This window comes from Adiantum capillus-veneris, chromosome 13 (assembly GCF_014529385.1).
Source record: "Adiantum capillus-veneris isolate H3 chromosome 13, ASM1452938v2, whole genome shotgun sequence".
NCBI lineage: Eukaryota > Viridiplantae > Streptophyta > Polypodiopsida > Polypodiales > Pteridaceae > Adiantum > Adiantum capillus-veneris.
The window spans coordinates 76,241,124-76,264,179 of record NC_140943.1 but is presented as its reverse complement, the minus strand read 5'-3'; the positions used below and the strand labels follow the sequence as shown (position 1 = coordinate 76,264,179).

Here is a 23,056-nt window from a genome sequence, read left to right as displayed (position 1 = left end):
AAAATTGCTCAACAAAATTTAATCTGAATCATTGTGAAAGGTGAAGCAAATCATGGCGGGTGTTAAACCTTGCAATGTTTCCATGTATTCCATCATGTAAGTTGAGTATCAATACACAAAAATAAGGATGGGTTGAATTAGATATGGACAACCAAAATAAGATATTGCACCCGTTACCTCTCCTTGGAAAGCATAAACATGATACATACGTAGTGTTCTTCATGACTAGTGAGCAATAAGAACCTTTTAACATCAAAAAAGTATTATGTTGCCTCAAAGGGATTATAGACTTTGTCATTGCTGGCACAATTTTTCCAATCTTTGCCTACGTGCCAGGGCATGATAGATGTGATCCACATGCAATGGCCTTAAGTAGAGGTCTTGTATAGTTCCACCCTCCCATAAAACTGATCACAATCTGGCTCCAAAGGCTTTATACTGAACTTCCCAAGTTTTTCGCGATTGGTTTGCTTGTTGTGCATCGAGCCTTTGTTGCTTTAATATCTCTTATTCTACTATAGTTTGTGCTCTTTTCTTCTCCTTCTCTAGCCGCTTTGCCTCCTTTGCCTTGGAAATCTCTTCCTTCTTCGCTGTTTTAGCTCTCATACTCTCCATATACTAACTGGATGTAATAATTAGGTTGTTGGTGTAGTCGACAAAGGCCTCACGATTAACTTGTCTTACAATAACCTCTGTTGATGGTATTTGCAAAATATGAATGATTTGTTTTTCCTTTTTTGGCTGCCCTGGCTGATTGGGAAGAATGGGATTTTCATTCTCATATGTGAGCCGCTGCCTTGATTGACCACCTTCCCTTGGTGTGTTTGCAATATTGTAGTGCAAAGGAAGGTCTACGTTAATTTCCCTTGCCATCATATCTATAGTGAATGCATGATCATCATTACTGGTATACAAGATAATATTTTGCATACCTTGAAAGTTGGAGAGATCTTCCTCTTCCATTAGTTGCAAGAAGGTTATTGCTTGCTCTATCTCTTCATTTTCTCCATGTTCCCTCAAAGTTTCATTAAATTGAGCAGACATATTATTCAATGCAAGAACTGCTTCATCTTCCATGTCCACATGCAATGGTGTGCTTGGCACTTGAGATGGGATCTCAGTGCTATATGAGGATACATTCTCCATCTCTATTGCTGCAACATGGTCTTCAACCAATCTGATATGATTGTTAGGAATTCCTTTGAAGCGAACTGCTGATAAATCCAAAGGCCATATGCCAGTTGCACAAACTCCAGCCTTGATGTTAGATTCAGTGAAGGAGGATTGTACTGCCTTGGCCACCACTATAGAAGCGAGTTCTGCTTTTGTTGCTTGCCTAGAAGAAGCTTTTTACTGCCAAATGTCTCTTTCCTTCCAAAATTGCACCTTCAATGACTTAAAAACACTAACATCTAGAGCTTGAAGCTTATGTGAAGTATGAGCTGGTAAGGTGATCATGTCTATACTAGCTTCATGAGCCTTTGTTACCACATCTAGAGAAACATGACTCCCATGCCCATCAAGTATGAGAAGATGTCTGTTGTTCTTTCCCATTGTTTGAGTTATAAAAGTATCAAAATCCTCCGACCATGATTGGAAAAGTTCCCCTGTAATCCAAACCTTTTTTTGCATGGCCATTGCTACCCATGCTTCGTAATGTTGTATGTAATTGCTAGTGATGCGGCTTCCTTTGAAGATGTAATAAGAAGGAATGACTTGGCCGGCGGCATTAAGACAACACAACACAGTCATCCACTTGCGAGAATTGCATGTAATACCATAGACCGATTTTGCTCCTTTTATTGCAAGTACTTTCATGCCTTTGTCCCTAGACCCTTGAAAACCTGTTTCATATGCATTCCATATATTATCAGGTGGGTAGCTATGCTATCCATACAACTTTTGAAGATTTATGTGAAGAGTCTCGACAATTTCTGGCATAAATCTGCTAGCTCTGGAATGGTCCAATCCTTTAGATGCTCTGAAAACCAGGTTAGGATGTCTCTTGAAAAATCGTTCCCACCAACTTTTCCGTGGGATACCATTGGAGAACATCGTATGCCTTGTTTGAAATATTTCTACAACCTTTAATTTAACATCAAGGACAGAAACGCCATGACCTGATTCACATTTTAAAAACATCCATTGCAAGAGAGCATCTTCTTCCTCTAAACTTAGCTGTGTGGGTGGACCTTTCTTCTTCATTTGAGTCCTTCCTTCCTCCCAATTAGTAATGGTAGATCTGCTTATTCCAAATTGCAAGGCACATTTTTGTAAAGAAAGTCCTTCCTCTCGTTCTTGGAGTGCTTTTGCCATATCTTGCTCTGTCCATGTCAAGAATTTTTGTTTTTTGTTCTTTTGAGGAGTCTCTAATGTTTCTTCTTCCCCTTCAAGGGGCAAGTGACGTGACTTGTCTGAAATGCCTGCTGTCGACAATGCTCTTTTTGGAAAGTTTGGCTTTGCTTGCTTGAGGAGAGAGGTGGCTTTTTGCTTGAGGTTGGATTTTGCCTATTGAGATTTTTTCTTGTAGAGGAGAAGGCCCCTTTACCCTAACACTTATGGATATAAGCCAAGGTATGATGGGATATCTCTGACCCAAATTGAGGGGCTTTAGCTGTTCAATATTTTACTTGATTTAATTAAGCTAAGTCTAATGACTAAACCATGCAAAGATATATCTTAATGGGTATCCAATGCCGAAGATTAGGTCACTTTTGAATGGTTTTTTTCCTTGACCGAGTTAAAAAAATTGGACACTTTCTGCAAGGTTATTGAAGGGCTGATTCTTTTGTGCCGATATGGGTATTAAGATACTTGGATTAGAAGGGGTGGTGGCCTTCTGATTAAATGACATGTATGATAATATTTAATAAGGTATATTGAAAAAATTGGGGCTATATAGAAACCATATTTATAATTATCTCCTTAAATCAAAAGAATAGTTTTAAAATAAATCTGGATTACATGAGCTCTTTATACATTTGTTTTAAGTTAAAAAAGTTGTAGGTTGGACATGGATAACAATTGATATAGTCCATTGACACCTATAAAACACATTCAAGGCTAACTTATATGTTGTCTCGTTTGAATGGATGCAGGTGAGGACTCTATCCTTTCTTTGAATTTTTTTGGCTTGAAGCAAATGTCTGTCCTTGACACCACAAGCTCTTACCACTTCTTGGAACATACTTTTTAGATCGAATATTGTACTTCTACAATAGAATGAGACCTCATTTTATAGCAATGTACAAAAATAATTCTAAGATTGAGTTCTTTCTATACTAATCATTGTCACTTGTCTAAAGCCAGCTATCTTTTGAACTTAAAGGTTCATTTATGTTTTATTATATAAGTAAAGTAGTTACACACACATCTTATACATAAGGCTTTCCCAACCCCTTGGAAAAACCACTACGCTGGCTTTGGGAACTAGCTTGAATGATAGTGCTAGGTTGGACCTACTGTCTATAATTCCTTTTTAGGTTGGCTGGTGTTAGGTGGTCCCTCTTAGACTATAATTCTTGATACTTGCTCACAGCTATCATAGTCTTTTTGACTTTGCAGGTTTAAGGGTTGCAAGTCCAACCTACATTACTAATCTTAATTTTCTATTAACTATCAAGATCACAAACATTACAAAGCGACTGCTCACATGAGAGTTATCCATGACCCGAAGAAGCATATAAGGATTTTAAAACAAATTAGGTTTTACCTAAAGGACCATCCTCCAAAAAAAGCCCTGGATATTAGAACTAGACATTTTCTGGCTTGACATGCCAAAAGCATTGTTACATCTTACCCTAAGTAATCTCTTGTTAACTAACAATTTAGTATATTACAGACCCTTGCTCTTTTTTCAAGACCTGGGATTAACTTCTAAACCTCTCTCTGTGGCAACCTCCCTTGTCCTCAAATGTATTTGTAGTCTGGATGCTTCTCAACTAATCTATGATTTGGAGTTATCTACAAATAAAAATTCTTCTATCTTGCACATGCTTTCTTTTAATGATTGGGTCAAGATATTGGCTACCTTGGACAAGGACTCCAAAGTTGGGGTTGCTATGCTTCTCAATACATAGCCCATTTACCTATACTTTCTTTACAATATCAACAAGAGTTAGCCCAGTTCTCTTTATTTGGAGCTGAGCTATCTATTTTTCTTAAAACATTATGTGGACTCAATCCAAATTTTATCAGTACCCTCGCTACTCCAGCTATCCCTCAAACATGCGGCATCTTCTGCAGAGATAGTGCTGCTCTTGAAGCCGTCAAGGAATTTCAAAACAATCTTTGCTCCCTTAGCGACTCTAACCTTTTAGAATTGGTACACAAAGTTTCCAAAGTTTTTCCTTTTTTATATGTTAGACAAATTGAAATTGAACTCTTTGGTGTGGATCATCAACTCTAGGTTCTACCTAACAAAGCCTTTTTGGCACCCGTTCTTAGTGAAACTCGGGTTTATTTGGCTAGTCTACCTACCTCCATAGTTGAAGATTGCAGACTCAAAATTCTGAAAGGAGGACAATTCCTAAACAAAGCGGAACTCATCAAAGCACCTTCAACCTTAACTTTATTGACCATTCTAAGTGCTCCTCTAATGTAGGATTGTACATTCATAGAAAAGGGAACATGGAGTTTTCTAAATGCAATCCCTACTTCTACACTAAATTGATATGGAATGTATTTTGGATGTATCTAAAATGTTCCTACAAATTTCTTGACCCCAAAGCCTCCTGTGAATCAAGCATCATGTGGTTCGACCATGCTATTTGGTATATCTTCAACCATCTTGACCAACTCTTTCCCAAGAAACCGATGGACTTAGTTTTATCCCTCATCTGTTCTTGGTTGGGAGGCCAAGCTAGAAAATTAGTGGTTGCTCAAATTGCTTTTAATATTTTTCGTGGGCTAATGCTAGATATCCTTAAAGAACTCAAATTCGATGAACCAGGGACATATCTGACTACTTATGCCAACTATAAAGGTATCAAAATCATCACTAGTCTACTCAAGCCTTGTATTGAAGATAATGATTCTCATTCATTGAAAATACCTAATTCTTTAACCAACCCTAATAACTTGTTCACATCTTTTTTGACCCCCTACTTCCTCCAATTATAACAAAGGAAAATCTCGTAGCTTTACTAGGGGAAGAGGAAGAAATACTCCCATCCGGAACCTCCTTGACTTATGATCATCTATACTGTGTAGGTTGTTACCATATACATGTGGTAGTGATGTGTGTGAACACACTTAGGACCGTCGGGGCATTTTTTCCCTCATCAGGAGGTTTTCCCCCCCATGCATTGTATATACGCCCATCATTCTAGGGCTATCTATATTTCCATTGCACACTAAGTTATACACTCTCTATTGTGTGCCTTGAGCTTCCTTCATCTTCTCCAAGCTGTGTGTGTTTTCCTGCAACCCTAATTTCAACAATTGGTATCAGACAAGTTGCATCCTCCCGAGCTTAGATAGCTCCAACACATGCCTACTCACTTTCTCTGATTTTTGTGAGCTTTGGCGAGCGCTTGCAGGTCAAAATTTTTTTTGGAGAGCTCAAAGAGCCTAATGTGCTTAGATTTTCAATTCGGGCTCATTTCGGCCTCCGTTTCCACTACAGGCAATACTGCACATGCTATTTCATCATTTTGTGTAGAATTTACATCTGTGCCATAACATGTCCCTTACAGTCTCCTATGGTTAGTGCTATATAGCACGTGTTGTTCATGCTTTATTTCTCCTCTTTTTGGGTAGTTTTCACATCAGGTGCAGGCATTCGTCATGGCCGACAACAACATAGATGTGTTCAAGATGTTTTCTACTCTGTTGAGGACAGATTGGATGGGGACAATTACCATATGTGGGCTTACATGATGCAACATGTTCTTGTGTCAAAGGGTGTCTGGAATATAGAGCAAGGCATTGATGTACATCTTGGTTCTGAAGATGTAGGCGATGTTGAGGATGTTGCAGGCCTTGCTGCAAGGATTTCTGCTCTTAGAGTTTTTTTGCCTACTGTAGAACAAGATCGTTGGGATGTAAAAGATGCGCAGGCTCATGCATTGATCGCGTTTTCCGTGAAGCACACTATTACGCCTCACATTCGTTCAACAAAATCTGCAAAACAGGCTTGGGATATTTTGACTAGTCTTTATGCAAGTCGCAATGAGGCAAGAATTGCATTGCGTAAAGAGCTGGAGTCGAAGATTATGCATGAGGAAGATGACATGGACACTTTCCTTGCTTGTCAAGAATATCAATGAGCAAATTATTTCTATAGGTGAAGTCATTTCAAACAATTCCCTTGTGCAGACTGTTCTTGATGCCTTGCCAGATTCTTACCAGACTTTTGCTAGTACTTGGAGACTTATGACCCAAGGAAATCCCAAATTTGTCAAGTCTGATGCATTATGCACATTGCTATTGCAAGAGTCGCTTTCGAAAAAAAAACAGGACTAAACAGGCCTTTATTGCTACTCAAAGAAAAGGTGGTAACAGCAATGTAGCCACTTCTTATGGTTCTTTTGTGAGTGGAAAATCACATATTCCTAATGCTTCTGTTGGCAGCAATTCGTTTGGAAATTCTAGTGATAAGGGAAAAACGAAGATGCATTGCCATTATTGTAAAGCTAATAATCACTTGATCAAGCGGTGTCCTAAGTTGAAGGCCACAGAGGCTAAGAAGAAAAGTTGGTTCTACTACTATTGCTGGTTCCACTACAAATGCAGCTATTGCAAACTTTGTCCTTGCGCAATTACCTTTACTTCATGACTTTCATTGATGATTACTCCAGGCATGCATGGGTATTTCCGCTTATAGCGAAGTCCAAAGTATTTATGTGATTCAAAGAAATTTTGGCTATGGCTGAAAATGTCTTGAAATGTACTATGGGCACCCTCCATTCCGATGGAGGGGGGGAGTATATGTCTCATGAATTTAATGCATTTTTGGCTAATCGTGGGATAAATTACCAATGTACAGTGCCTTATATGCCTCAACAAAATGGTGTTGCTGAGAGGAAAAACAGGTCACTTACGGAAATGGCATGATGCATGGTCAAAAGTCAAGCTTTGTTGCATTATTTTTGGCTTGAGTCCATCATGTGTGCCACTTGTGTACTAAATAAGTGTCCTACAAAAGCGTTGCAGTCTATTACTCCATATGAAGCATGGCATGATAGAAAGCCTTCTATTGAGTACATGCGTGTTTTTGGCTATTTGGCATATGCTTTGTGCCACAAACATAGCGGGAAAAATTGGATGATAAGATTGTCAAATGTATTTTTGTTGGTTAGTATTGAAAGCAAAGGTTACAAGTTGTATCATCCACAAACAAAGCATATTCTGGTTTCACAGGATGTTCTGTTTGTGGAAGATTTTGTTCAACCCTTGCTGTCATGTACTAGAGACTATAATGTAAGCTCACATGACATTTATGACACTTTGTTGCCTCTTTTCAGTGGTGGAGGTACGAATGTAAATTCCAATGAGGCAAATGTACAGCCTATGGGGGTTTTTGAAAATGTTACAGATTTGCCTATTATTGATGCAGATGTACATGTGTACTTAATGAGGAAAGGGTTGAGAATGAGCAGGCTAGAGGTATGCCTAAATGGCTGGTGCATACTTTGCGTGATAGTAAATTGGATGCACCTTTTTCTAGTCATACTCGTTCAGGTTCTTGCCATGCATCTTATGCATCAGATTGTTATGCTTTGGCTGTGTCTAGCTTACATGATGTTGAGGAACCTCTGTCTTTTGATGAAGCACAAAATTTAAAAAATTGGATGGATGCCATGCAATCAAAATATGATGACGTAAGCCGGATGGTGAGATTGATCGCTATAAGGCTCGAATTGTTGTTAAGGGTTATGCACAACAAAAAGGCATAGATTATGAAGAGACTTTTTCTCCCACTTGTTGTGTTTGTTTACTCTTCATTTTCTATGTGCATTGGCAGCTCATTTTGGTTGGGATGTACATCAGTCAAACATTGTTACTGCTTTCTTGAATGGTGACATATTTGAGGAAGTTTTTGTAACACAGCCTCGCGGTTTTGTCATAAAAGGACAAGAGGACAAAGTGTGCAGATGTAAGAAGGCTTTGTATGGCTTGAAGCAATCTCCTCGTGCTAGGTATGAGAAAGCTAACACTCATTTGGTTAAACGAGGCTTTCGTAACAGTCCAACAGAATGCACATTGTATGTAAAGCGTGAGGGTGATGTACTTCTCATTGTATTTCTTTATGTCCATGATTTACTGATCAGTGGACCAAATGAGAGACATATTGCTGAATTTAAGGCTGATTTGAATGCTACTTTCAAGATGAAAGATTTGGGACTGTTGCATCATTACTTGGGTATACAGTTTAAGCAATGTGATGGTGGTATTGCCTTGTGTCAAAAAAGTTACATAGAGACATTGCTATGTAAGTTTGGACTTGAGGATTGCAAACCTATTGCCACTCCCATGGAAACAAGTTTAAAATTGAGTCTTCATGATGTTGGTGATCCTGCAAATGTCACTCTTTACCAAACTGCCGCTGGATGCCTCATTTATGTATGCAACACGAGGCCGGATATTCAGTTTGCAGTCTCACAGCACAGTAAATTTATGCATAGCCCAGGGTCTAAGCATTGGCAAGTTGTCAAGAGATTTTTTTGCTACTTGAGTGGCACTTTACATCTTGGCTTGTTTTATCCCAAGGGGGGATCATTGCCGCCAGATGTACATGCGTTTTCGGACTCATATTGGGCTGGTTGTTTTGACACACGAGTGTCCACAAATGGTTTTTGTTTCATGCTTGGTAGTTCATGTGTATCATGGTTGAGCAAGAAGAAACCTACGGTGGCCACTTCTAGTTGTGAGGCTTAGTACATGGCAATATTCACAGCTATGGTTGAATGTGTATGGCTCAGACGCCTTATGACTGATTTGGGTGTTGGAGAAGACACTACCAACACTATCTACACTAATATTCTGAGCGCATTGGCAGTTTCAAGGAACCGAATTTTTCATGCTCGCACAAAGGATATTGAGGTGCATTACCACTATGTCAAGGAGAGGCTCTCAGCAGGAGAGATCAGCTTGGTTTATCTACCAGCATAGGACAACCTTGCATGCCTTTTCACAAAGGCATTGTCTCATGAGAAGTTTGAAGCATTCTGCAAAGCTTTGGGCTTACTCCCCTTTGTGGACTGATCATGTCCTCAGGGCATGGCACTTCCCTTTACTAATGTGCCATCTCTCGTTCACCACATTACTCTAGGGGGGATTTGTTACCATATACATGTGGTAGTGATGTGTGTGAACACACTTAGGACCATCGGGGTATTTTTTCTCTCACTAGGAGGTTTTTCCCCTCGTGCATTGTATATACGACCATAATTCTAGGGCTATCTATCTTTCCATAGCACACTAAGTAAAACACTCTCTATTGTGTGCCTTGAGCTTCCTTCGTCTTCTACAAGCTGTGTGTGTTATCCTCCTTCAACCCTAATTTCAACACAGGTTGCTTTTGGCCCTTATGGAAGGATGCATCTTACAAAGAAGACCTCTACTAGGGAGTTTATCTATTTACACATTCTGTTCCAAAATGAACTTTTGGATTGGGTTGACCCCAAAACAATATTCTATGAGTGCTTTGACTTACTTTTTGGCAATCATGAAATACTTGATAATGTGCTTATTGGTTGGAGGTATCAGCAATCTATCAAGATTCTTGTCTATAGTAATGATTTTTTACGTCACAACATTGTCCTGGAATGTGCTTATGATAAATATGACACTTTTTGTAAGGATTTTGGTAGTTATGGTAAACATGTTTGCGCTTGTGATCTTAATTTATTTAATGAAACCACAATCCAAAACATCTTGATTAAAGGGCTGAATCACAATCCTAATTGTCCAAAAAACCTATATCTTGCTCTATCCTCTTTACATAGCTGCTTAACTGACCTTGTCAGTACTCTTTGACTAGAGAAGACACTCCTACCGAACTTGATTAAACTAGTTGAACAAGTTTTTTTTCAAAAAATATCTTTCATAACATGCAAATGGTTGTCCATTGAGAGTACCTGGATCACACCACACCTTGGGGTTGAATTTCAAAAACTTGCTTAGAATTGGTTTGTAGTAGGGCCATATAAAAGCTCCTATTGTACTCTCAATGGCTGTCCATTGAGAGTACCTGGATCACACCACACCTCGGGGTTGAATTTCAAAAACTTGCTTAGAATTGGTTTGTAGTAGGGCCATATAAAAGCTCCAATTGTCCTAATCTTATGTGCAAAAACTTGGCTTGGAAAGCGGCTCACTCTCGATTATCTGGGAAGGAATTCACATTGCTTAACCATTCTCCTAGTATGATTACTAGTAGGATCTCTAAGCATCTTTCTAATCTTGGTTATTCTCTTAAGACTATCAAGCTTCCTGTGCTTTTTCTTACATATAAACATCATAAGCATAAATTCAGATGGATATCAGATGCTTTGTATGGGATATTTACTGACACTACTAAAGATATCACCCTTTGCCTTGACCTTGTACTTTCAGAGTTTGAATCTGTATGTGCAACTAAACAAACAATCTGTTCAAACTTCCTCCAGATATAATATAACCCCTTTTGGCTAGTTAAAAACTCTACTGAGGTCACTCTTAACTTTCCCAAACAAATATTCCATCTCTTCACAACACACATCACTCAATGCTACAAAAATATACCTGTGAATGGAGAGATAGGGCTAAAGAACACTCTATTACAAATGATTGGGATAGCATTTAACAATGCTAGGAAAAAGGTTTTTTTTACATTTCCCTCACTAGTAAACCAAGATGGATTAAAAAACCCCACTCATCTCACCCCTTCCACTTTAATGAGGAGAAACTATTAAATAGCATTACCTAGATTCTTGAAAACTACTCTATACTCTTCGAAGGCCAATTCTTTAGCCAGAGCTTAGGCATCCTTATGGGATTTTCTTGCTCACCCCTTATGTGTAATTTATATCTAGCCTTCTTTGAATACAAATGGTTTCTCAGAACCATGGAAGATAAAGACGACTGTCATAAACTCTCCCTATTTAAAAATACTTACGGATATATGGATGACATCCTAAGCCTCAATAATAAATCTTTTTCGAAAGAGATTAATCTTATTTACTATAACTGCCTTAAGATTGAACCAATTTATGGTCAAGGTTTTATTACAACCTCTGGCTTCTTTTCTACCTCTGCACAATTCCTTAACTTTACAATTATACTTCATAACCCTTGTAATGATGGCTATGACTTCCGTTTCACTCGGAGAAGAGACCTATTGAATATCCCTCCCATAGATTCATAAAAAAGAATAGTAACCAACCTCATAAAGCTGCTCCTAATACATGCATCAACCTACTACACTTGATCTTATATTCTTCCTCTAGCTGCTTCTTAGCATGGGAAGACATCGAACTTCTTATTCACAAATTTTTCCTTCAACAGGAGTGACTTAATAAACAAAATCATCAAGACTGTTTCTCGGAATGACTGGCCTGGCTCGTGGCTTACAACTCAGCCGCTCTAACCTCACCTCTCTAATTAGGTAGTAGGCCCATGCACAATGGGCCTACTACCGATCCATTGTGTATGGAGCCTGGGACATGGCGGGTACACACACACACACACACACACACACACACAGACACACACACACACACACACACACACACACACACACACACACACACACACACACACACACACACACACACGAATCCTTATTTATTCAACAGTTAAACTATATAAATATAACTGAATTTTACATGAGGTGACTTGTTTACCTTGATCAAAACACCTAGGTTCTACCCTAAAGCATCGTATGGGTCGATTTATATAAAAAATGGGGGGGGGACCCTCCTCCTTTTCTTCCCATGGGTACCCACCCCTAAGGTATTATGTATAGATCGTGGCATTCATTTCTACCTAACCTTCATGTTCTCTCTCTCTCTCTCTCTCTCTCTCTCTCTCTCTCTATCCCCCTTGTCTACAGTGCACCGCAGCCTAGCACTAACTCTTACAGACACTCTCTCTCCCTCTCAATCTCCAATATGCGAGCATGGGTGGCCGTAGCGGTTGCTTGGGAACCTATAGCCACTGAATACTTTGATTGTGGGGTGTCTTCTCACCTTGAGCAAGCTGGATGAACTATAAAAGGTGAGGGTGCTTTGGCCCCTCACTTAGTCCGTGGGTATATTTCTCTTTGCGTGTGTTTTTCAAAGTAAGGTGTGAGAGATTTGACACTGTGCAGTCATGGAGGTGGTTGAACTACCATCTCAGGTCGGTGTTCTCCTTGTTAATGATACCTTGATGACATACAATAAAGATTTTGTACATAATACATGGGAGAAAGCATCCTGGCATTATGACTGGTTTAGTTTTTTTTTGCTGTATAAACGTTACATTTTGGAAAATTATGGGTTTAATTTTAGTTAATAAGAGGCAGCTACCGCCTGGCTTGACCTAAATTTTACAAAAAATGGATGGGTATCCTTTCACGACTGCGTATTGTGCATGGCCTGGTTTTTGAAGGATGGATGTTAATACACCATGGTTTGTAAAACCTGTTTTTACTAAAAAAATTGGAGATGGGTATTGAGGGGATTGATGGTTTTTTGTACATATAATTAGCCCGTATTGATCACGCTAATGTTTATTGTTCTCCCTGGCTTTTTATTATGGTGGTAGTTGGCTTTAAATACAGTGGGTTATGTCTTAAACAAAGCAATTGTGGATTTATGTATAGCCTTAATACACTATGGTTTGGGTTTCTGGAAACCCACGCATAAACAAATTCTTGGTGCTAGATAATGCCGCATTTTGACGGTAAAAATGGGAATATTGGATGGATACTTGTTACTACCGTAAGTCTGGTAGGAATCTGTTTGGATACTATGCAGCCTAAAGTTTGTGGTTTTTAGGAGAGGTGATATGATTTACCCTTGACACTCGCTTAAAAGGTAATAGTGTATTAAGCAGGTTCGCCCCAAAGGGCAAGTATTACTTGAACCCCATTGTGGGGACTGTGGTTTGCATACTTTGGAATAACCTCTAATTGCATTTGGTACCAAGTTCATACTAGGCTACCAACATATTAAAAGATGCCATTTTTAATGTTGTTTACTAGTGTGTGATAAGTTTTAACTGGATTAAGACTAGATTGACTGGATTTAGCAAGTTTTTTTTCTTATTTGTCATGACACTTACTAATACAGATTGAGGTAAGTCGGATACTGTATGCCCACGTGGGCCTGCGAGATTTGGTTTTGCTTGATGACATAGCCAAGATTGATGCCTTAACCCAACAATGGAATTTTTATGGGACATATCTCAAGATGTTGGTTAGGTTACTTTATGGATTTATGGTACTTGTGAAAAGAGGAGTTAGGGCCTGACAATATGGCAAAGTAATATGAACTAACCTATGGGCTAATGTAGGGATTAGAACACTTGGATCAGAAGGGTGATGGAATTTTGATCAGAATGATATGTATGTTAAATATCTATTTAAGGTCTTATAAAAATTGAGCTATATAGAAACCATACATTTAATTACTTCCAATCATTGGGATAATAAACTTTTTAACAAAAAAACTAAAGAACTGGAAGACTTTGAACACTTTGGACAATGGTTTTAAGTTATAAAAGCTGTAAGTTGGACATGGATAACAACTGATATAGTCCATTGATACCTGTAATGCACATTCAAGGCTAATAGATTTGCTGTCTTGATTGGATGAATGCAGGTGAGGACTCTATCCTTTCTTGGATTTCTTTGGCTTAAAGCTATTGTCTGTCCGAGATTACACTCGCTCCTACCACTTGGGAAGTACTTCATTATTGGGTCACTATCATTGTATACTAGAATAAGGCTTCATTCTCATATTCCAAGTATAAAGATAATTCTAAGACTGAGTTGTTTTTGTACTAATTTTTTCCTTTTCTCTAAAGCTAGCTGTCTTTTGAATGTAATAGCTCATTTATGTCTTATTATATAAGTTAAAACAACTACACACACACACACACACACACACACACACACACACACACACACACACACACACACACACACACACACACACACACACACACACACACACACACACACACGCATACACTTAATGTACGAATACAAATGCCTTTAATGTTCTAAAACTTCCCCCTAAATAATAAACTCCCTGCATCTTTGCTCTCTGTTTTTGTTTGCTTCAGACACACCTAACCTAACAACACCCCCCCCCCCCCCCCCCCCCCCTCCCCCCCCACCACCACTATTGATTAATCATGGCGGCTGCCGCTTGATAGTATACTTCTTGTGATGATAACAGATCAAAGACATACCGCCTAGATTGTGGCTTCTCAGAACGTGTACTAAATTGGGTAATAAAACCACGTGAGGGTTTCTCTATGCCCCTCACTTAGCCTTGGCTCTTGTGTTTTCTATGTATATATGTGAAAGAGAGTTTTTTTGAGGATCTGAACATTTGCTTACTGTGTGTCTATGGAGATGGTTGAACATAAGGCTTCATAGGTTGGTACTAAGGCTGAAAAATTTGTTTTTTACTACTGCATTCTTTACAGTATTTTGCATTGTCTTAAGGTTGTTAAGGTCTTGATATTCCGTGGTATTAATAGCAATCAATGACTGGAAACTACGATTGTAGGGTTTGGATTAATGGTGTTTTTTTCATGAACAAAGTGATCAAGCCTGTAAAATTTGCATCATTTTGGTCCTTTGACATAATACTGCGTAAAAGAGTTGCACTGACAATTTAATGATAAAACATGGAGAGAGGTCGAAGGTTGTTATTGTTTGCCCATAGCACTTGCAGGGACAACGTTGCAGTATTATGTAAGGAATGGTGGTGCTCCTTTTCCCAAAGGGCGTTGGGTATCTGGCCTGGGTTCTCCAAGCATGGCACTTTTGTGCCTTGGGAAAGCTTTGCAAGTGCTTAGTTTGTGTAGATTGGAATGAGACTTGTAGCTTTTGATATGTTCTCTACTACTCATTCAATAATTTCTCTTGCCCAAACTTGGACAAAGTTGTGGTGTTTCACCATTAAAAATGAATTCATGAGTTATTTGAATTGAAGAAAAAGAGCATCATGAAAAAACTTCCTTGCACATTTGTATTCGATAGAAAACTAGGAAATAGAGTTCATCATGTAAATTAGGAGTTTTAAAAGAAGTACATATCAAAGGGGATTCATATACATAAGGGAAAATGCTGAACCATAAGCACCCAATTCTATGCATGGAAAACTTGATCGCTCTCACTAGAGGAGAAAGCATGTACACTTCTAGATTCGTGTGCAATAGATTGTATTCAAGGGGATTTCCCTTACGATGCTGATACAAAACTCCCTTCACCACATAATACCCTCTTGGGAATTCATTGTCCCATGCATCAACTAATGGAGACTCCAAATAGGTCTTCTCCAATGTGCACTTCCACAAATAGAAATCCACAAGCTCTTTATTGTGAGACTTAGCCACAAAAAAAAAATTATCACCAATATGCAACACATCAATTAAGGCATCCATCTAGTTACCTCCTAGATGTTTTGGCCCATTCAAAATACTCAAGCGATTTGGCGATATGGTATGTACACTCTCGAAAATATATGGTATTTTTCTATCAGCTGTTTACATAAATAGCTTACATAGGAACAACAATGTTGTCAATTAAGATGTTCTTGTTGATTTCATTGAATCTTCCACTCAACACTTGAATCTAAACTAATGGTTGGATATCATTGTTGGGGTATAAAGCCCAATGTGGTCGCCCAGGTAAGTGGGCGGGCCGTCAGGTATGTACACATATTATTTTGTTAAAACCTAATAAGAACTCACTATGCTCTACACATTACAGAAGAGTGAGTTCACCATATCATCGTGCTCTTCTTCTCGCACTCTCTCTCGCGTCGCACTTCCGCTTGTACTCCTTCAACTGGTATCAGAGCTCAGATCGAGGCTCGGGGCAGCACTGCAAGAGGCTAGAGTCACCGGTTCAGATTGGAGTGAAATTCGACAGGCGAAGACACGGCCCCAAATCTCGTGGGAAGACCCAAAGGGCTCGGTGTTGTCAGAATTTCATTCTGAGGTCATCTCGGTCACCGTTCGGCTTCGACAAAGTTCTGCGCAGGCCATTTTTGACTACGTGGTATCAGCGGGTGCAGATCCTACTCTGCAAATTTGGGGTTTTCGGCCTACGACTGCAGGTGCTGAGGATATCGACACTCCCAGAGTGTTGATTTGTGGCTGTCTACACATCGAAGGACGGCTCACAGTTCTTGGAGGCGTGTCACATATGACACGTGCGCATCTACACACAGACTGTAGGCGACATCCACTAGTTCATCAGGTTGATATTGGTTCAAAGGTCAGTTTACAGGGGAAACTCTGCCGAATTTTTCCCAGGAAAGTAAACTACTGTGAAGCGTAGCTATGGCTGGATCACAGGACACTGCTCTTTACAATATCAAGAAGCTGGATGGAACCAATTTCCCATTGTGGAAGCAGCAGATTTGGCACGTGTTGGTACAAAAGAAGCAGATAAAAACTATAAAGCTCAAGGGGATAAAACCAGAAGATATGGACGAAGATGAATGGAGCGAAATGGATGAATTGGCACTTTCTACCATTATGCTGACTTTGGCAGAAAGCGTTTACTTCAATGTAGCAGACGAGATGTTGGCTTATCAAGCATGGTTAAAGCTGAGTGATCTTTATGAGAAGCAGAGTGCAGCTTCACAGGTATACTGGCTTAAGAAGCTTGTTGACTTGAAGATGAAAGAAGGGACACCTATGTCCAATCATCTGAATGAATTCAACAAAATCTATAGTCAGTTGTCAGCTCAAGGTATCAAGTTTGATGAACCTGTTAGAGCTATGTTCCTGTTGATCACATTGCCGAAAAGTTGGGACACTTTTCACACAGCTTTGAGTAATTCTGCACCTCCAGATGGTTTGAACATAGCAGGTGTAGAAGGAAGTCTGCTTACTGAAGAAACCAATAGAAAGACAATGGACAAAGGCAAAGGAACAGCCTTAGTTGTCAGGGGAAGGACCAAAGAAAAGTACAAAGGTGGAAAGAGGAATCAGTCTCGTAGCAAGTCCCGCAATGCTAAAGGCAAGAGTGCAATAGAATACTACCATTGTGGCAAGAAGGGTCACATGAAAAGAGACTGCAGAGAATGGAAAGCAGAAAAAGGCAAAGAGAAAGCTGAAGACCATGGTGAGAAGAACAAGTCCTCAGTGAAGATTCAAGAAATAAATGTGACAAACACTGTTGCAGAGGATGACAGTCTAGTGTCAGGAGACATCTACTTCTTGAAGAATACAATGGAGTCAGCTCTTCTTACAGCATCTGATGGAAATGCACTGAGTGACTGGATTATAGACTCAGGGGCATCACTTCATGTGTCTCCAAACAAGGAGTGGTTTACCTCTTATGTGACCACTAAAGATAATGTTCGGCTAGGCAATGGGCAGACATGTGAGATCTTAGGTGTTGGAGATGGTCAATTGAAGTTTCAGAATGGCTCTTCTTTCACGCTGAAGAATGTGAGACATGTTCCCGCAAATACAAAGAGCTTGATCAGCACAGGTTTACTTGATGATGCTGGCTACGTCACCACTTTTGGATAGAACATGTGGAAGATATCCAAGGGTTCTATGACAGTAGCACATGGAGTAAAGTCTGGAGGACTTTACATGATTTATGTATCAAATGTCTCTAAAAATGTAATCAATGTAACCGAGCAGCCGAACGTTTCTTTGTGGCATAGCCGGTTAGGACATATGTCCAAGAAGGGAATGGAAATCTTGTCTCGTTCTGGTTATTTGCCTGGCTTTTCATTTAATGATTTTGAATTCTGTGAACATTGTCTGTATGGTAAGCAAACACAGCAGCCACATAAGCATAGAAGCAATAGAAGAGATACACAGTTGGCACTTGTTCATAGTGATTTGTGTGGACCTATGCCTAACCTATCTCTAGGGGGAGCTTCTTACTTTATGACATTTATAGATGATTACTCGAGGAAAGTATGGGTTTACTTTCTCAAGCACAAGGATGAAGCGTTTAGTGTTTTCAAAACGTTTGTGACACTTGTGGAGAATCAGAGTGGCAAGAAGCTTAAATGCTTACGCACTGACAATGGTGGAGAGTATGTTTCAAAGGCCTTTCAGGACTTTTGTGAGTCAAAAGGTATAAAACGTGAACTTACTGCTCCTTACAATCCTCCTCAAAATGGTGTTGCTGAGAGGATGAATAGGACCATACAAGAGAAGGTCAGAAGTATGTTGTCTAATGCACATCTACCAAATGGGTTTTGGGCTGAAGCTGTGTCAACAGCTGTTCATCTTGTAAATAGATCTCCTAGCAAGGTTTTGCAGAAGGATTCAGTGGCAGAGATGGTATGGTCAGGCAAGGTGCCCTCATACAAGAATCTCAGAGTCTTTGGCTGTGAGGCATATACTCACATTCCAAAGGAATTTAGGAACAAACTTGAGCCAAAGAGTAGAAAGTGCATCTTTCTAGGCTATGGTAATTCTGGTGAGATGGGGTACAGACTTTGGGATCCCGAATCCAGAAAGGTTGTCCGCAGCAATGATGTTCACTTTAATGAATCCAAATATCATTCTAAACCAGAGAGGGTTGAGGAGATTAGAAGAGTTGTCTTCCAAGAAGATGGACCTGCACGTGCAAGACAAAATGTCAGGGCTCAAGAGGAGCAAGGACAGGATAGAGTGGAACCACAGGTTGTGGGTGAGCCTGAGCCACCTATTGTGTGTAGATCTGGACGTGTCACATGACCTCCTGATAGGTTTGTTCCATCTATGAACTATGTCATGTTGACTGATTGCAATGAGCTTTCATGTTACAAGGAAGCAGTGCAAATGAAGGACTTCGGGAATTGGCAATTGGCCACGCAGTCAGAGATGACAGCTCTGCATAAAAATCAGACATGGAAGCTAGTTAAATTACCACGGGGCAAAAAGGCTCTACCCTGTAAATGGGTTTACAGGTATAAGATCACCGCTCATGATAGTCAGCCAAAGTACAAAGCAAGACTTGTTGCCAAGGGCTTTAAGCAAGAACAAGGCATTGACTTTGAGGAAGTCTTCTCTCCGGTGGTCAAGATGACTACATCGAGATGCTTTCTTGCATTGGTTGCCATATTAGATTTGGTGTTGCACCAAATGGATGTCAAGACAGCGTTCTTGCATGGTGATTTAGATGTGGAAATTTACATGCAGCAGCCATAAGGGTTTGTTGAGAAAGGCAAGGAAGATTGGGTATGCTAGTTGTTAAAGAGTCTTTATGGCTTAAAACAATCACCGAGGGCATGGTACCATAAATTCCACAAGTTTATGCTTTCTCAAGGCTACAAACGTAGTGAGTTCGATCACTGTCTATATACAAAGAAGGCTAAGGATGGTAGTTGGCTGATCCTTATTTTGTATGTGGATGACATGTTGATTGCTGGCAAGCACTTGGAAGAAATTTCAGCTTTGAAGTCAAAGATGGAAAAATCGTTTGACATGAAAGACATGGGTGAGGCAAGTCATATACTTGGTATGCGCATTGAGAGAGATAGATCAAAGAAGTTGATTTGGTTATCTCAAACAGAGTATATTGACAAGGTTTTGCAACCTTTCAATATGGAGAAGGGAAAGGCACTGAGTGTTCCATTGCCACCATATGTGAAACTTAGCAAACAAGATTGTCCTATGTCTGAGGAAGAACAGGCTGAAATGGATAAGATTCCATATTTGTCTGCAGTGGGTAGTTTGATGTATGCAATGATTGCTACTCGCCCAGACATTGCATTTGCAGTGGGAGTAGTAAGTCGATACATGTCAAACCCAGGCAAGAAACATTGGGAGGCAGTGAAAGGAATATTGAGATACTTGAAAGCTACAAAGAGTATGCGTATATGCTATGGGAGTCAGTAGCTAAGTGTAAAGGGTTTTACAGACTCAAATTATGCAGGTGACTTAGACAACCGAAGGTCTACGTCAGGGTATGTCTTTACATTGGCTGGTGGAGCATTATCATGGCGTTCTAGATTACAAGATTGTGTTACTCAGTCTACTACAGAGGCTGAATATGTTGCAGCATTAGAGGCATGCAAAGAATCAATTTGGCTTAATCGACTAGTAACAGATTTGGGAATCAAAGAAGAGATGCTTGTGTTATATTGTGATAGTCAAAGTGCTATACAATTGGCTCGCAATCCAGTTTATCGGTCAAAGACAAAGCATGTGGATGTGAAGTATCATTTCATCAGGGAAATGCTCGAGGATAAGCAACTTCAGCTTATCAAAGTTCACACCACAGAAAATCCTGTTGATCTACTTACAAAAGGACTTCCCTTAGAGAGCTTTGCGCATTTTCGCAAGCAGTTAGGTGTAGGGTAGTACATCACTTCTCTACATCTCTTGTATATTAGCTTGTATAGTAGCTTCTCTCACACTTAAAGTACCACATTGGACTTTAAGTGGGAGGTTGTTGGGGTATAAAGCCCAATGTGGTCGCCCAGGTAAGTGGGCGGGCCGCCAGGTATGTACACATATTCTTTTGTTAAAACCTAATAAGAACTCACTATGCTCTACACATTACAGTAGAGCGAGTTCACCATATCGTCGTGCTCTTCTTCTCGCACTCTCTCTCGCGTCGCACTTCTTCTCGTACTCCTTTAATCATGTAATATCTAAAGTGGAAAAACATTAGTGCCCCATTAGTGTTCTTTCAAAAACCTATTGTTTTTTAGGACAAAAACAAAGGGGGGAGTAATGTCAAGACAAGGGTAGGACCAGGTGGGCACGCCCTAGGTAAGGCCTATAAGGCATGTACAATTCAAGGGTCTCGATCGGGTAGTCTAGGAGCCTATAAAGGAAAGTGTTTAGGTGGAGAAAAGCATGTCCTAGCTCCCTCTGATCTTTGACCGACGGCCAGGGTACATTATTTTTACAAGTTAAAACACCCGAGCTTGGAATGACGAGCTTGAAATAAATGATCTTGATTGGATACATATTTCCCGGAGAGATATGAAGGTTGAGAAAAATATATAAGTAATTGAGCCATTGTGCCACTGCATATTCATTATGCACTATAAAAAGAACATGTCGCATATATTTCATCAAAATAAAAAAAGATATATTTTACCATGCTTTTCCATAGAGATTATATATAAGTCCAACTCAAAAAAATATTTTTTTGATTGAAAACCACACCACAATCATACACTACTGGAGAGGCTACGTCCCAAGCCAACTCATAACCATAATTATTTGGAGAAATTAATTTATACAACAAATGCTATAACCATATTTATTTGCAAGGATTATATATCTTTGGAGAAATTAGGATGAAGAAGGCTAAGAGGATGGTATGAATGATAATTCATTGTGAAAACATGGATGCAGAGACTCGTCAATAAGTTCATATATTGTCGACAAAATATGCATTTAGGTATCCTATCTAGGGATAGTCCACACATTCAACAATGTTTCTACGGACTTTATTTCAATATATGAGAAAATGTTGATGATTCAACTTTGGTACTCCTAAATTGGGTGCAAGTTACAAGAGTTTGTTGTCTTTCCAACTAATTTTTTTGGTGAAATAGGTTGGGATAGTACTTTGAAAATAGAATAACTATCACGTCTAGAGTCCAAATATACTCATTCAACCACTCAAATCGAAGGGAATATGACATTTGAGGACATTTGAAGGATTGAATTCCTCAAAAAGTATGTAATTTCATGGAAAAAATGACAATAATATTTTGATTTTATATGAGACTATTTAAAAAATCACCTTCTCCTCAACCAAGACAAAACCTTGGTTTCAATATCTTTAAAATATCCAAAAGGTATCAGATCTATTATGTAGTCAGATTCGATGGAATTTTTTTGAGAACCTCTTCTAAAATCACTCTAAGGTTCAAAAAATGTAAAAAATAATAAACACCCCCCCCCCCCCCCCCCCCCCCCCACGGCATTCTCTATCTGCTTATTATCTTTCTCTCTTCTCCTCACTCTCTCTCGTCCCCATGCACTCTCTCTCTCCTTCCCAACTAAAAGCCCGATTATTATCTCTCTCTCTCTCTCTCTCTCTCTCTCTCTCTCTCTCCAAAATTTTTCTTATTATGTACCCCCCCCCCCCCCCAAACACACCCATCCACTTGTAAATGGCCTTAGAAAATGACAAACACACACACAAACACACACACACACACACACACACACACACACACACACACTCTCTCTCTCTCTCTCTCTCTCTCTCTCTCTCTCTCTCTCTCTCTCACTTGCAGTTGGTCTTAGAAAACAACACACCCACCCACCTACACTAACTCACCCTTGTGAGTTTTGGTACTGTATTAATACACTACTCTCTCTCTCTCTCTCTCTCTCTCTCTCTCTCTCTCTCTCTCTCTCTCTCTCTCTCTCTCTCTCTCTCTCTCTCTCTCTCTCTCTCTCTCTCTCTCTCTCTCTCGCTCGCTCGTCGTTTTGCTCTTTGAATGTGTAGTTTTTTGCAAATTCCACTATAGAGAATACCATACTTTTTTGGAATGACTAGAAGGCTCTCTTTGAACTGCTCAACTTGCCATCTATATACAAAATTATACTAGATTTACTTTTTCAAGTGATCCTTATGTTTTCAAAGGATCCCTAAACATAACCAATAGCTCTTTTCCGGTCATCTTCTTGAAAGACAAGACTTTTTCTCTTCTTCTTACCTGTATCTGCGGTTCCAACTGCCACATCCTCAATACCTTGACTACCACAATGCATTGTGCTGATGATTCTACTTTTTAGAGGTCCACAGTCGGGGAAATCTCCCATCATACATTTTAACTTGTGATAGCGTTCAATCCTTTCACACACAATTGATTCCCATAGTTTGGTTATATTGCTATAGGTTTTAGTACATGCTTTGTAGTTTTCATCAGCCTCGCAAACATTGCATTGGCAACTAAACCTAGCCAAATGCAAG

At 39.5% G+C, this 23,056-nt stretch overlaps 1 pseudogene; it reads right to left on the bottom strand.

Annotated features, from left to right (window-relative positions):
- Positions 1–294: 294 nt before the first annotated feature.
- LOC147444285 (uncharacterized) lies at positions 295–22,854 on the bottom strand (annotated as a pseudogene).
- Positions 22,855–23,056: the final 202 nt, after the last annotated feature.